A 16,146-nucleotide genomic window follows, 5' to 3' on the forward strand; every position below is an offset into this window, starting at 1 on the left:
AAAAAATGTGTCCGGGAATTCCGAAATCCAAGAAGAAGTCCGTTGGTGTGTGACTAGGCGTGAGTCTGCCGGCCCTAGGGGCCTCACCCTATTTTTGAACGGCGTTGGAACACACACACCCCAAATGTGTGTTTGGCGACCCTGCCGCCCTCCCTGCGGGCCTCGGTGGCCTGAACATGGCCGTCCTGCGGCAGCGGATCCATTCGCATTCGCACTCTGTTCTGTTTGTCAGGCGCGGGGCGTTTGGAGATGCCGGGAGCTCCCGCTCGGGTTTTTCGGCAACATTTGACATGCCGCCGCCAATTAAGTCCAAAATATTTCCCCCAATCTCTCTCTCTCTCTCGCGCTCATGCACACACACACACACACACACACACACACACACACACACACTCGTACGTATGCACACTGGGAACGCTCCCTCGGGCGTCCAGCTGTTCTCTGCATAATGATGACTGTGAAAGTTTACCAAGTGAATAAAACTCTCCCTGTGTCACTGCTGCTTTTCCTGATGCGGCGACAGTGGCCCTGGCTCGATTTGATGCAGCCAGATTACATTACATTATATCACATTACATTACATTACATTAGTTGAAATCCAAAAGGTCTAACTAGAGGGCAGAATAAACTTGGGAACATGAAGGAGCGGGTTCACAGACGGGGTTTGATCTCCATCAGGCCTCAACTAATCCTCCTGGAATGAATCCAGGATTTAAAAACGCCCCTTCTGAGACGTTGCTTGATTTAAGATGAACGAGTTGTGGACTAGGGAGTCCTGGACTGAGGTGGTGAAGGACTAGTCGGATCCCTCTGTCTGGTCTCGGTGCTGGTCTGAGCCCAGAGCAACCTGGTCGGCCCGGAGGCCACGCCCATTAATCCAGGGACGTGATTTAAGCCCTCGCTTAGTCCGAGATCAGCTCTAATCCTGGTCTTTCATGAAAGAAAAAGGAGATTGAAAGGTGCAGTGTGCGGAATATAGCGATACACGCGCATACACGCACACACGAAAATGTACATGCCAATGTCTCCATATCTCCTTATACTGCTGTTTTCCTCCACCATGTAGGGTGGGATGACTCCATGTCCACACACACACACACACACACACTTTAGACCTGCACGCCATGCAACGCTTGAGTTTCCCTGCACATTGAACCAGCGGCAAGGCTGCAGCTTGCAACCAACTGAATAGCCCCGCCCCCCCCCCCCCCCCACACTCCAGCTCCCCTCACCCCTCCCTTCCCAATGACGTAGGAGACGTGGCGGCCTCCGTGAAGCGCACCCGCTCCCTCCGTAGATGAAAAGGTCTCATTGTAAGGCGACGCCAACGCCACGATTCTTATTTTCATGGGATTGTACACTCAAAAAACCATACTTGTGAATATTATATTCCATTTCTGCCGGGTCCGTTCCGTAAAGTCTACAAACTGCACCTTCCGCACATTTTTTGTGAAGCTTTGCCCGGTGGGACTGCGTTTCAGCGCGGCGAGAAGCCGCCGCGGCAGAGCGGTGTTTTTTTTTTAACAGTTAAGCGCTTAATAGCGCCTCAAATAGTTATGAACGACGAGAACCAATATTTTAATGAGGCCCGGATTAATATCTTTGAAAATGAGGTGGGTGTGCGGGATACTTTACAGCGCCGCGTGACCCAGAGCACGGCGCACAGCACATCCACCTGCAGAGGCTCATTTTCCCGTCGGACATCCCCGAGATCGCCCGAAGGACCCAGATTTCCCTCCGGCAAGCGGGGCGGACGTCGGCGGCAACTTAATCCCGGCATCGAACGGCCGGCGAGCGAGGGGTGTGATGTGTGTGGAAATGATGTTTGGGAGCGAGGCTCTCATTAGACGAGCTGGAAGGCTGAAGGAAAAACTGGATTTCTGGACACATCTCGGCAAAGCATCGATTTTCTTTACTCCAGAAATGTATAATAAAAAAAATAGATACATAATTTGCGCAGAAACTCTGATTATGCGAATCGTGGTTTGTGTTTCTTATTTTTAACACATTTGCTCACGATGTTGACAGGCCCTGTTTGGCGGCGGCGCGGGGCCGCGAGGGACCTCGTCTTGACGTGCGAAGAGGATTTATTCGATGGAAAAGCACGCTTCTCTTTTATGTCGCGGCAAGTCCATCGGGTGAATGCGTCGAACGCGCGTCCACGCGCACGGAGAGTAGGTCCAGTCTCTCCGTTTCCCGTATCCCTCAAACCGCACGCGCACGCACACACGCACACACACGCACACAGGCACACACACACGCGCACACACCCACACAGTATATATCCGATGCCTTGCAATGCTAATGAGCTGTTTACCCGACACGCATGGCGCGTGTCACACCGGGGGCAACCGACGCCTCTTTTTAATGATGTTTATTTGCCACGTCGCCCGAGAAGCTGGGGGGCCGGCGGCGGGGGCTGGCGGCGGGGGCCGGCGGCGGGGGCCGGCGGCCGGTGCTGATCGACAGACGACGGAGGGGGCAGGCCGGCCGCCGATAAGTCCAGCTCGGAGGCGCCACCTCCCGCTGGGCTGCGGGGCGAGCGGCGGTCGTCGCCCGTTTGGGATCCGCGCGTTCCCCCCCGCCTTGGTGTGTGCTCCAACTCCTACGGAAGGGCGGAGACAAGTACGGAAGCTTACCGGCGCAGCTCCAAAGACCATGATAGCGTGTAAGGAGTAAGCACACCGCGGGAATTTTGACCTCTGGCCAAACAGATGGAATGTTATTAGCGTTGACGCGAAATAGGAGAGGACCGAAAACAAAGCCCTGGGGCGCTCCAGGAGAGGAGTCAGAGTGACCACGACGGTCCATCTGCGGCCGCGTAACGTCCGATGATGAGTCCCTCCTCTCAACGCGGCCGTCGCCCGGGCGATGCCTTTGACGTCCCTGACGATGAAAAACGTGGTGCTGAAGGGGGTAACTCAGTCCAGGGCTTTCCCCTCCCTTTGCGAAACGGGCGTCTCATTTCCCGAGGGAATGAAATGCGTGAAGTGTATTCGGGCGTGACCGGATCCCCAACGGCGTCGTGCGACGGGGACGACGACCTGGATTCAAACGAGAGGTTATTTGTCGGGCCGGCCGCGCCTTGCGCGATGATTGGCGCAGCCCAGATTAGGAGGAGAACATTTAACACGTCTGCCTTACAACGTGTCGCTCCATAATTCACCCCGGTTATATAATTCGACCGCGTTGCGGTCGAAGAGAAAGGAGAGATCTTGGAAAAGATCTGCCCCACTCAAAGTGTTAACCGGGCAAAGGCCGGACTCATTTGTCCCCTGGTGGAAATAAGAGTCGGTAAACAAGCCTCTCAAGGCGTCGCTTCGCTTGAAACCGTGGAGAGAGACCTGCCCTTCACCGCCACTCATCAGCAGAGTGAAATGTCGCTTTATTTGTCCTCGTGCCGGGGGGGGGGGGGCGTTTTGTTCGCCCAGCTTTCGAACCTGTGCTCTGCCGTTCGTGATCCGTTCCCTTGCGCCTCCGTGAAGGCAGTCGGCGTCGCCTCTGAAAATTCACGGCAATATGCCGCAGGTCTGGGAGGGTTTTTTTTTTATTTTATTTTTTATATTTCTGGACCCAGAGTGAAAAAAGGATGAGGTTTTAGGGATCAACCCCGAAAGACGTGGCGCAGGGCTTGAGTTCACACACGCCGGCGCTAAGATCAGCCCTGATTGTGAAGCCGATTGTGAGGCTGCAATCGCCTGTCTGGTCCTGGTCTGTTTCTAAATCTCTCTCTCTCTCTCTATCAGCAGCAGCAGCAAGGTGTGTGTGTGTGTGTGTGTGTGCGTGCGCGCGCCCCATCAATTGGGTCCTTGGTAGATCCGTGTCCCTGCGCTGAGGCCGCTGGGCGTGGAGTGGTCTCCAGCCTGTCCGTGTGGCCCTCCTCCCGTCGGTCTTTTACCCCGCCTGCCTGCTTGATCGGTGCAAACGTCCTCACCAGCTCTGCACAACTCTCCCTCCTCCCCTTTGTTCTCCGATTCCTATATATCCAGTTCATCATTTTGATTTTCTATTCCATCGATTCTCTCTCTCTCTCTCTCTCTCGCCCTCTCTCTCTCTCTCTCTCTCCCTCCATCGACCCAATATCCCACTCCCGTCCGTCCTGTCTAATAAGGGCGGAGTCCAAAAAAGCAAACGCTTCAGTATTCGAGAAAAGGTCGGAATCAGTCATGAAATTGCATCACTGTATGATTCCTCCAAACAAATGAAGATGTCCTTGTTATACGCAGCAGCCGCCCTGTGTTTTCATGGCGTTGGAGGCGTCGACGTTTTGAGTAACAATTACACTAAAGAGCCACTTGATGGCAGTATAATAGCACAGACAAGTGTGACAGGCCCTGCGCGTGTGTGTGTGCGCGCGCGTGTGTGTGTGCGTGCGCGTGTGTGTGTGTGTGTGTGTGTGTGTGTGTGTGTGCATCCCAGTGTCACATTGCACATGCCCTGTGTCTGCCCCTTTGTATACGTGTTTGTGTCAGATCGATTAGGCTTTATTATGTCCGTATTTCAATTTCAAGTCTCCATCAAAGGCCGGACCCGGCTTTGGGGCCAGATCAGACTGAAAACACGACACGGATCTTGTTTGCCTGACCTGAGCGCGGACCCGCCGCTTAGCGGAATTACATTTACAGGGGGAGAAACTCAACGGAGCCTCGGGTGTTGGACTTGGTCTTGATGAGCCGTGGCCAACGACAGCCTGGATGTGTCGTGCGCTTGCGCCCGCGTCCACCCGTCTCCATGTCTGCGTTGTCCGTCCCCCTGGAGGTCCGTCTTATATCTGCAGGTGGCTTTTCTCCCAAGAGTCGCGCGGGCTCTATTGGCGCGGCAAGTGCACATGGAAGGAGCCGGGGATAGGGAGATAGATAACAGATATAAAATAATTGTATTTATGAAATACGGCCAGGTGGGGTCAGGTGAACTAACAAGAAACAATAATCATTATAATGATGATAATAATAAGAAGAAGAAGAATAACAAAAATAATAATGATGATTACAATAATAATGTCCTCCAGGAAGTATTGAACTATACCCCAACAGACATGAAGCACGCACACACACACACACACACACAGACACACACACGCACGCACACACACAACCCACCTCTCACTTGACCATCAACTCACCATCCCTCCCCTCTTGGATCTCTCCTCTTTCTTCTCTTCCTCCTCCATCCTCCTCCTCCTCCCTTCCTCCCTCCTCCGCAGGTTGCCACGGCAACGAGCGCGGGGTGGAGGATGGGATAGAGTGAGCACGGAGCGAGCGGTGGAAGATGAAGATGAAAGGAGAGAGAAGGCTGTAATCAGAGTGTCTCCTCCGGTCTCGCCTCGGATCCGTCTTCCCTCCTCCAGCGGCCGGAGTGCCCTCCCCCTCCGCCCTCCCCCGCCCCTCCCCCCCGCTCCACATAAATCACAATCGGTCGCCAGTCACCCAAACAAACTGAGAGAGAGAGAGAGAGAGAGAGGGAGAGAGAGAGAGAGAGAGAGAGAGAGAGAGAGAGAGAGAGGCCTCCACTTTCCTCACCAGGGTTTCTTCTCCGGTCCAGTTTTTCTTGGGGGTCAGATGAAGACGGATGGAGGCTCAGAGTGGAGGGTTTTGGGCGATCAGCGATCAGGGAAAGTCTCCTGGAGGCTGGAGACCACCAGGACCACTGGACCTTTCTTTCTTTCTTTCTTTCTTTCTTCCTTAACCTTCCGTCTATTCTAGTTCGAAAGAAACAATATAAAATCCCAATATGTTCCTTCCTTCCTTCCTTCTGTCCTCGTTTGTTCAGTGCTTCTTCCTAACTTCCTATCTCCTTGCTTCCTTTCTTCATTAATTTGTTCTTTCGTTTTTGTCTTCTGCTTTTCTTGATCTCTTACCCCTCTGTCCATCTCAGGGGAACTTTCTTTCTTTCTTTCTTTCTTTCTTTCTTTCTTTCTTTTTTCCATTCACTCTCTCGCTATCCGCTCTCTCCATCTTTCCCAATATCATTTCTCTGAGTGTGTGTTGTTGGAAGCGCCTCATAATTACAGCGTGGTCACAGGCTGTTAGCGTACTAACACAGCTGCAGAGCTGAGGACCTCTGTGTGTGTGTGTGTGTGTGTGTGTGTGTGTGTGTGTGTGTGTGTGTGTGTGTGTGTGTGTGTGTGTGTGTGTGTGTGTGTGTGTGTGTGTGTGTGTGTGTGTGTGTGTGTGTGTGTGTGTGCGTGTGTTCAGCTCTCCTCAAAGAGGTCAGACTGAAGCGGATCGCATGAGTTGGTTCCCGCTCGTAGCAGCTGGTTCTCTGCCAAAACGCTGTCCGTCACGTGGAGGCCAGAAGAGCCGGACAATATTATATTCAATATTCAAAGTATTTATTGGTCACATAGACATACAGCCTGTAGTGGAACGCTTTTTGGGGGCAAAACTCTAGAGACAGTGGTGCAAATAAAAAAAACAAAATAAAAAATAAGAATTCAAAAATAAAAATAGGAATTTAAAAGAAAAATACAATTAAATTGAAAATAAAAATCTATATGCGTCATCAAAAAATGTACCAAGAGAGGAGCTTGTGAAGCTGCTGAGTCTTTCTATTTTGGTCGTTTTGGCCTCGTTACCCGTTGAATGTTTGCCTCCATTAGGAGGACCGGCGTTGGCTCCGGGAGGCTTTTCGGCGCTTCAGAAATTTGATTTGTGGAACCAAATTCCCCGTGCCAAGAAATGGCGTCCAAAACCTGCCTCGCCGGCGGGGAGTCGCCCTCTCGCTTGGCAGCACCACTTTGTCGAACGTTCAATCTGCAATTTCACGGCACATCTCTGTCGGCCGGGAGGAAGGGGCCCCGGCGCGGGGACCCGCTCGTAATTCTTGTTGATCAAAATAGAATTAAAAAGGCGTTGAGGTCGAGGCTTCGTCCAGGGTTTTTTATTTTTTTATTTATTTTTTTGGAAGCGCTGCCACTTGCCTGGTTTCAGCCCCGTCCCGGGGTCCGCTGGAAGCTGGGGGGCCCCCGGTCGGGCTCCCGTCCCCGCTCTCCTCCCTCCGCACGTTAGTGACAGCGACCGCGGGAGTGGAAAGCAAACATCTGGTGCACCGGACGGACCGCACGCCCGCACACACACACACACACACACACACACGGATGCACACAAAGACAAACACCGTCCTGACACACGCCCCTCTCTTTGACGCTCCAAACGCAGACCAACTGGACTGACATCTGGGAGGAGGACCTGGACTCAGTGTGACTCCTCTCCCCCTCCACTTTGCTCCTTTTCTTCTCATCTCCTCTCCTGTTCCTTTCTTTCCTCTGCTCCCCTCTCGTCTTCATCTCTTCCATCCTCCTGTCCCCGCTGCTCCTTTCTTCTTGTTTAATGTCCTCTTGTCTTTCGCTTCCCTTCTCTCTTCTCTTATTTTCTCTGTCTATCTATCTGTCTATCTGTCTGTCTGTCTGTCTGTCTGTCCATCTTATTCTCAATCTTCTACGTTTCATGCTGTGACATAAGTTGCCTCCCTGGGACGATGGAATTGATCTGATCATAATCTTTCATTCTCCGTCCGTTTGATCCTGATCTCCTCTGCACCTTGACCCTCCTCCTCTCCTCTTCTCTCCTCTTCTGTCCTCATCCTCCCGTCCTCCTCTCCTCGCCTCTCTTCTTTCTCTCACCTTACTGTACTTCCCCTTCTCTCCCCTCTCTTCTTCTCTCCTCTTATCCTACCTCCATCTTCCTCTCCCCTGTTCCCTCACCCACCCACCAATCCAGGCACACACACACACACACACACACACACACACACACACACGCACGCACACCCATGCATGCACACCTGCTGACTGTGTAAAGACTCCGCAGTTGCACCTGAACCCGAGTGGAAATTTTGCGCCCGTCATCACCGCTGTGCGTGGAGGTGGGCTTCACTTTCCCACTCGGGGCTGCGGGTGGAGAACGACGACGGGGGCGGGTGGGAGCGACGGGCCCGGTCGCCGTGGAACTCCCGTCCGGAGCCCCACAGACCCACCGGCGACCTCCGAATTGTGTCCTGGGTGAGGCATATTCGCGTGCGCCACTAAGGGACTCACCGCCGACACGGGTACTCAAGACCCCAGACGGACAAGGGGACCCTCCGCGGCGCCATTCGGCAGCGGCCATTAAAACCCACTCCCCCGTCCCTGCCGACACAGCTCTGGTCCCACTAGCGGCCAGGATGTAGGAGGACGCGGGCCTGCCGGGAACGACAGCCCACCACTCCTCTACACTCCACTCCTCGCACATCTAAGGTCTTGGGTTCACTGAGCCTGCCCGCGCGTGGGAGGCGCCGAGGCGGAGGCGCCAAGAAAGCAACGCCGCCCGTGGGGGTTTTGCTCCTGCGATACAACCGTTTTCCTCCACGTTTTGTTTTTTTTTCCCCCGATTGACCGAAAAAACTGGCGGTTGACCTCGTACCGAATTATAAACTGCTCCAGCTCCTCCTGCCTCCTCAGATTTTTTTCTCCCCGGACACATTCTCACGTTGCGTTTATCCGCCACGGATTGGGGTTTGGTTTCACGCGACTGTTGAACCTGCGCCTGCTAAGCCCCGCCCCCCTTTGAGCTGCGATGGGTTGGTCAGGTAAAGGTAAAAAGGTAAAACCCCCAACCCCACACGCACTCAGGATGCAAGTGTCATGACTCATGCTATCTGCTCCTGGGCTGATTCCAGCTGGCCCACCCCCTACAACAAACTGGTGCTTACAACCACCCGTCGTCTGTGCCGGAGGGCCCTGGAAACTCCACCTGGATGGCACGTGGCCGGAGAAACCGCCAGCCTGTCACCCAGGGGATCATTTTTATTCGTTATTCTAAGATGCTGTACTTTGGATGTGAGGTGACGTAACAGGTTGACTCCAGCAGCCTGAGGGGTCCCGAAGTCTTTTTTGGGATTGGGCCCCGTTCCAGACCTGCCGGCGCCGCATCCGTCCGCGGCGATCCCGACTGTTTATGACATCGCCATCAATCTCAAAACGCCGCCGAGTCGGGCGGGTGGGGGGGCGGCTGGATCGACACACGCGCCCGCATCCTCCGACAGGTTTGACCGCCCGGTAACAAAAGTAACAATAAGCGCGGGGGCCCTCGGGGGCCGCCCGCCTCGTATCAAACGGCGGGTTCCCTGTTGGGCTGCCGGGAAATAGACTGAGAGGAGGAGGCTCACTCTGCCTCTCCGCGGCTTCCGTTCCGTCTTTCATACTCTCTCTGTGTGTTTGTCGCTCTGTGTTTCAGTGTCGCTCGCTCTCTCTCTCTATCTCTCTCTCTCGCTCTCTCTCTCTCTCTCTCTCTCTGTCTCTCGCTCTCTCTCTCTCTCTCCCCCCTTGTGTGTGTGCCTGGCTCCGTCCTTCCCTCCGGGTGTCGTTCCTTCTTTCCACTGTGCATTGTGATGCAGACAAAGGGGAAGATACAGACACCTCTGACGACGCACACACACGCACACACACACACACACACACACACACACACACACACACACACACACACACACACACACACATGTGCGCACACACACGCTCTCTCTCGCTCTCGCTCTCTCTCTCCTGTGCATTATTAATATATAAACATACAGCAGCACCGGTGTAACCAGATCTGTATTTATCATTTCATAAACCTTCTACCATGGAAGGCTGCTCCCCCCGTCTCCCGTCTCTCGCTCCCCTCTCTGCTTGTCTCTCACCCGCTCTCTCTTTCTCCCTCACGCGTTTCTTTTTGAACCTTCCTCCATTTCTCGAACGCAGTACTTTGCTCCCCTCGTCCTGGCGCCTTGGAGGATGACGATGTGCGGGGGCGGGTCCGACCCCTCTGTCGCCCGCTCGCCATATGTCTCGACTTTTGAAAACCTGGGTATCTCCGTGCAGGAGTGTCACGAGGTCACCGCACGCGCTCCTGGAAGTAGGACGGAGGCTTTGAGAGCCGCGCCCGCACAACTTGCTGCGGTCGCGATGTGGGGTTTTCTGCGTGTGTGTGTGCCCGTGGCAGTCTGAATGTGTGGGGTATATCCGCGTGTGTGTGTGTGTGTGTGTGTGTGTGTGTGCGCGCCCGTGTGTGTGTGTGTGTGTGTTGCATCCACTTAATCTGTATCAGTCTCCGGGGTGAAGTCTGCTCTAGATTGGCTGGTGGTTTGTGGCCGGAAACCCCGTGCCTCTTGTTTTCCTGGCGTCAGACGTGACCTTTTCCATGATAGATTCGCCGCCGCGCACACACGTGCACGCATGTGCACACGCACACACACGCACACGCACACATACACACACACACAAGCTCAAGCACATACACACACGGGGGCAAGGGAATGTGTGAAGCCAACTGTCAGCAACAACAAATCATCAGCAACAGTATCTGTACTCTCAGTGTACACACTGGCTGTGTGTATGTGTGTGTGCGTGCGTGTGTGTGCGTGTGTGTTTGTCTCTTACATGTATATCTTTATTGTACTAGAGCTGCTGTGATATCATCAGAGAAATCTAACGATAAAAGCTCAAGTGTAGCACATAATAGTTTGTTTATCTTTGGTAATATTACAACATTGAATCTATATTATTCATGTGTGTGTGTGTGTGTGTGTGTGTGTGTGTGTGTGTGTGTGTGTGGCGTGGCGTGGCGTGCGGGGGCTGAGGTGAGTGATTGCCTTGCTTCTGTGGGCGGAAAGCTGCAGTTTGCTCTCGCTGTAAATTTGGAGGAATTCTTAATGGAACTCCAGAGCTGTCGGACCCTCGACGCCGTTTGCCTTTTCCTCCCTTTTCTTCTCTCAAAACGCAACAAACAGACAAGCCGATGAACAAACAAAACGAGCATTTGTGTCGTGGATTCTTACGTAAGACGCCTTGGGAGTCTGCGTGTTTTGCTGATCCAACCTGTGAGGAACAGGAGACGTAAAGTTTGGGTCACGCCCGGGGTCTGGATGGACTGCAGGTCTCCCTACAACAACAACATACATAGATACATAGATGGATTGACAGACAGACAGACAGACGGATAAATAGATAGATAGATAGATATATGATAGATGGATGAATAGATAGATGGATAGATGTAAAGATAGAAGGATGGATAGATGGATGGATGGATAGATAGATAGTGAGATAGATAGATGGGTGGATAAATAGATAAATAGATAGATAGATGGATAGATGGAAAGATAGATAGAAGTATAAAATAAACCTGCAGTTCACTGGCCACAGTCACATGTGGCTTGAAAATGGAAAATAAACCTGAGATTTTAAATCGGTGTAAAGAGACATAATAAAGATCCCTCACTGACTGTTTGGTGAATCTTAACCCCGTTTGGCCTGTTCCCTTTGGTTTTTTTTGTCAGCTGAAAAAATGAAAATGAAAATCCACAATTTTACCGAAAAAAAACCAAAACACTTCACGTTTTCTAAAAGTTGTGTGTTTTCAGACAAACTCTCTCCCCGTGTTAAGGAGGGCGGTGGAAGGAGGAAGCGGCCGTCACCATGGCGACCCGCTGTATAGATGCCGTGCAGCTGATCCAGCTGTTTAGCTGTTTTGGGGGGAAGGACAAGTGCTTCCAGTCGACGAAAGCCACAACAAAAATTTGTAGTCAGTACTGTATATGTACCGATGTTTGTAATCATTTATTGTTTATAGACCTTGCCCTGAAGATGAAGTCCTTGAAGTTTCAAGGTTAAAGTGATCAAATTGGCAATGGTGTTATCTGACTTATTTCATGTGTTGACATAGATGATACAGCCTGTTCAAATACAGACATCCATGAAACACTGACTGCCTGATTCTATCATGGTGTCCTCACGGTGGTGGCCTGCTGGCAACAAACCTTTCACTTGCTCTTAAAATAGCTCTGTATTAGTGTGACAGTAGCCTGGAGTATCCAAGCATTATGCTTAAAAGTGGTGGTATCAAGGGCTGGTGTGTTTGTATGTTGGTGGATAGGATGGGAGTGGCGGAGTATCCGCGGGCCGGGTGTGGTTGTTCCAGGGACTTTTTTTAAGTCCCTGGAACAACCGGTGAATAATGAAAAAAATAAATTCATACAGTAAATCCGCAAGGGGATTCCGTCACTCACTTCCACTCGCACACTATTGGGTTTGGGATGGGTTCCAATTACGGTAAAACAAAAAACTCCACCGAGCAAGCAAACAGCGGCGGAGCGGATGCGGTGAGCACATCGCAGCTGGAATGAGATGCGGCCGATACTGTATGCAGTAGGAATGTATGAATTCAAGTTAAAAAAAACTCCCTGAAGTTCAGATCGGGCTTCACTTATTAAAGTGGTTATCCATGACATTATTTTGCTCAAAATCTCATACGCTGTATATCTTAGATATGTCGCTGGGACTTTTTAACAAAACAACCATCCGATGTATTTGCGTTTGGCATGTTCCCCTCGACGGCGTATCCTATCTTCACTGTTGGTGGCGGGCTCCACCTTTCCCGGCAAGAGCGCGCTGATCCAACATGATGTGTGATGGTGAATAATCTGATAATTATATTGATAAAGTTTGGAAGAGCAGCGCAGCCACATCGGTAAACCCGTATATAGAAACGGAATAACAGTTTCGAACTGAGTTCCGGGACTCGGGCGGTCGTTGATGAATCTGACGGATTTCCACGTTAAGGTGGAGCAGGAATCATAATTAGTGACTCCGCAGCTGCGTCCGGTCAACCCAACTGCAACGCAGCCTGAAGCAGAGTGACCCACGCGGAGAAGAAGGATTCTGCGCCCTTATAAAGACGAGTTTCTCTTTTATTCGGACAATTTGCAGCGGGGACGCGAGGAGTTGATGTGCAACGGTCGTCATGGCGGCGAGACGGCGGAGCATCCTGCTAATTGAGTATTGAGGTGGGCGCACCGTGCAAAACAACCACATTTAATAAAACCCTATTTATTCAGCGTTGCGGCAGGACGCGTTTAATAAATTGAAATCGACAGAAAGCGTCGACTTGCGAAGACTGAAAAGGCGAAATCAAGGCGGATGGGGGACGTCTAGACGTTTCCCCGCGTCAGCGGCTCAGGGCTCCGGAGCCACAATCAGGTTGTTTTGTCTTTTTCCATTCAATTCCCATCGTCAGAGTTCCACTGGCCGCCATTCAATGTAGGCTATTAGTGTAATTACGGTAGAACCTATATACGGCTTGTGGAGCGACGGATCGATGGAAAAAGAGGCGACGTGCTGATTAAAAGTGAAATCTCCACCCCGGTATTTTGGGTCAACTATGCGGATTTGCTAAATCGCCGCAATTGTTAACTTTTAGTTTTGCTGCATGATGCCAAATTGTTCTTGCATATTTTTAGGGTTCATTGTTAGCGCAAGCGAGCTGCTGTGACGCCCCGATTTCCCTCCGGGGAGGAATAAAGCATCTGTCGCTCCAACCAACCAGAGAAATCGGCCGGACGGGTGCGTGGGCGGAGCCGAGACACGGCGGCGCCACTTCCTTTTACCCAACGTGGAGTTTTCCACCGCCGAGTTTGGAATAGGATGAGGTTTCGCTGGAAACGCTGCTAAAATCAGGCTCCGCCCGTCTCCCGAATCCCTGGCTCTGCAGCCCTCTACGAAAACAGACAAGAGAGGGAGGGAGAGGGAGAGGAGAGAGAGAGAGAGAGAGAGAGAGAGAGAGAGAGAGAGAGAGAGAGAGAGGTGGGAAGATGGACGACCGAAGGGGGGACGGCAGATTCACTTTTGATAGTCCGCAGGGAGCAAGGAGGCGGCGGCCGAGACGGATATTTGATCGCCTGATGAGGCGGCGACGGTGCAAGACCACCCGGTGGGGACGGCACTGATCAATGCAGCTATTACCTTCCCTCCCCACACACACACACACACACACACACACACACGCACGCGTGCACACGCACACACACACACACGTGCACACTCGGACGTGGCGGACGAAAGAGGGAGCGGCGGGAAATGTAAATGTGTCGGGTGAAATATGCCGGTGGATGTGGCGCCATTAGCGGCGGCCGCCGAGCGAGACGGCGTCCCGACCCCGCTGCAATAACAAGGACACGCTGAGGTTCTTCCCCCGTCCGTGCTCCCTCTCTCCCTCCCTCTCCCTCCCTCTCTCTCTCTGTTCGGTTGATTCCGTGCTCTGGTGGTATATGTAAATGGGTGTTTTTTTTATTTTTATTTATTTTTTTTACCTTAGAGGCGTTTTTCATGCGTGTTTATAATGTTTTTATTTTTGAGTGTTGTCATTACAACATGTTTGGTTGATTGCGTGGTGTGGTGGTTCATTTAAATGGGTGTTGCTTTCTTTGGGGGGCCTTTTTTCTTGTGTGGTTTATGTTTTTAATTTTTTTTGTATTATGATGACTATATCACAATGAGTAATGTGTATTCATTTATTTTGTGTATCGCTTTGTTTCACTGAATTCTCCTCCGGTGTGTTTTTAAAAACTCTTTTTCTTCGACCCCACGGTGCACTGAGGTTTCGGTTCCTTTGTGTCTCCCTCGTACTTTCTTTGCAGACTTTTCCCTCTCGCTCTCTGCGCCTCATAATTCATAACACTGACACGACACTTTTTTCTTCATCTTTTTTTTTTTTTTTTTCTTAACTAATGAATTTACTTTTTGATCAATGCATTAAGACATCCGACAAATTGGCAACAATCTGCGTGCACCAATAGCGTCGGTAAGTAATTGAGGGAGACATGACACAAAATCATTATACCGCCTCACAGTGGCCAAGGGTATGTGACGATGGTGCACATGATTTAGTGTGTGTGTGTGTGTGTGTGTGTGTGCGTGTGCGTGTGTGCATGTGCGTGTGCGTGCGTGTGCGTGCGTGCGTGCGAGAAATTAATGAGGGGGCAGCCGAGATTGATGAATCAGAGTGGAACAGCGCTTGGATTTCTGCCCATGGGCGAGAGTTGGAGCATTGATTCTCCACCTTTTTTCACACCAGGGACCCTCAATTCGATGTGCATTAGGGCCACAGACCCCAAAGGCTCTGGGACCCCGAACCGAGGGTAAAACATGATTACGTCCAAAATGACACGCCTGGCTGTACTGTAGTTGGCGGGATGACGGTGCATAGAGGATCGAAACGGTCACTTATCTACCGTCCTGTAAATGGAATAATAGTGAAGTTTAACTATTCATCGTTTGTTTGGGACCCCCCCAGAACCCCTTGGAGGTCCCCAGAGGGTCCCCGGTCCCCGCGTTGACAACCGCTGAGTTTATGGTGAAGCACTGAGTCGGACAGCGGGAGAACAGAGAAGCGGAGGGGGAAAAGGATCCTGATGGGGGCACTAGAAGACCTGGCTATGCACCTGGTTTGGACCTCTGACTCAGCGGTGTAGCCGTACAGCGCTCCGCCCGCCGCCGGCTTCCCTCAGGCCCTGAGCATCCGACACCGTCTGGATTTGGAAACGGACGTTGTTGTTGTTGGTTTTTTTATTTTATTTTTTTACGTGCTTGAATGTAGCTCCGCCGCTTGGTGAATGCTCCGGTCCGCGCCGTAAATGCTGTGGTTGCAGCCCTCGCCGGCGCCTCCCCCCGGTGTGAGCTGCCCAACCCATCGCCCCGTCGCCTCGTTTTCTCTCTTTTGAGGACGACAAAATGGATTCTTTGGTATCTCGGTGGGGAATGTAAAACCCAGTGTTCAGATTGTACCTTTTGGGTGGGTGAATTATTATTATTATTGTTATTATTATTATAGGCTACTGTCAACAAATGATTCTATTATCATTTATTTGGGTTGTCTGGTGGGTTGTCTGCTTTTCTGTCTCCCTCCCATGTACTTTTGTGTGTCTCTCCATCTATGAAAGCTTTAACGTCTGAATGCAAAAACGACAAAAGAACAGATGAAGCTGCTGCTCTTTATGCGGCACCTCACACTGTGAAGCACTGCGTGGAAGGATGACCCGGCGTCCCTCACCTGGAAGCCTATCGTACATTATTGTAATATATGCCATATATTATGTTAAATCCCGGGGCAGCGGCAGCCTCTCAGCACTCAGCGTGGCCACCGCTCCGTGTGGAGCTCGCATGCGATGGAGTTTGGTTTCCTTGAGGAGCTCCCGGTTACGCTGCCGGGAGACTCGGAGCGGTTCCCATTATCGGCCCCCGCGGCCGTTAGAAAAAGAGGCCGATGGAGACGTCTCCCTCTGGCCTCCGTCATCTCTGTCATATTTTCGGTTCCTCCGCCTCGCCCCGTCCATCGCGCTATTAGAGTCCCACTG

The sequence above is a fragment of the Zeus faber genome (assembly GCF_960531495.2).
Source record: "Zeus faber genome assembly, chromosome: 21".
In the NCBI taxonomy this organism is placed as follows: Eukaryota; Metazoa; Chordata; class Actinopteri; order Zeiformes; family Zeidae; genus Zeus; species Zeus faber.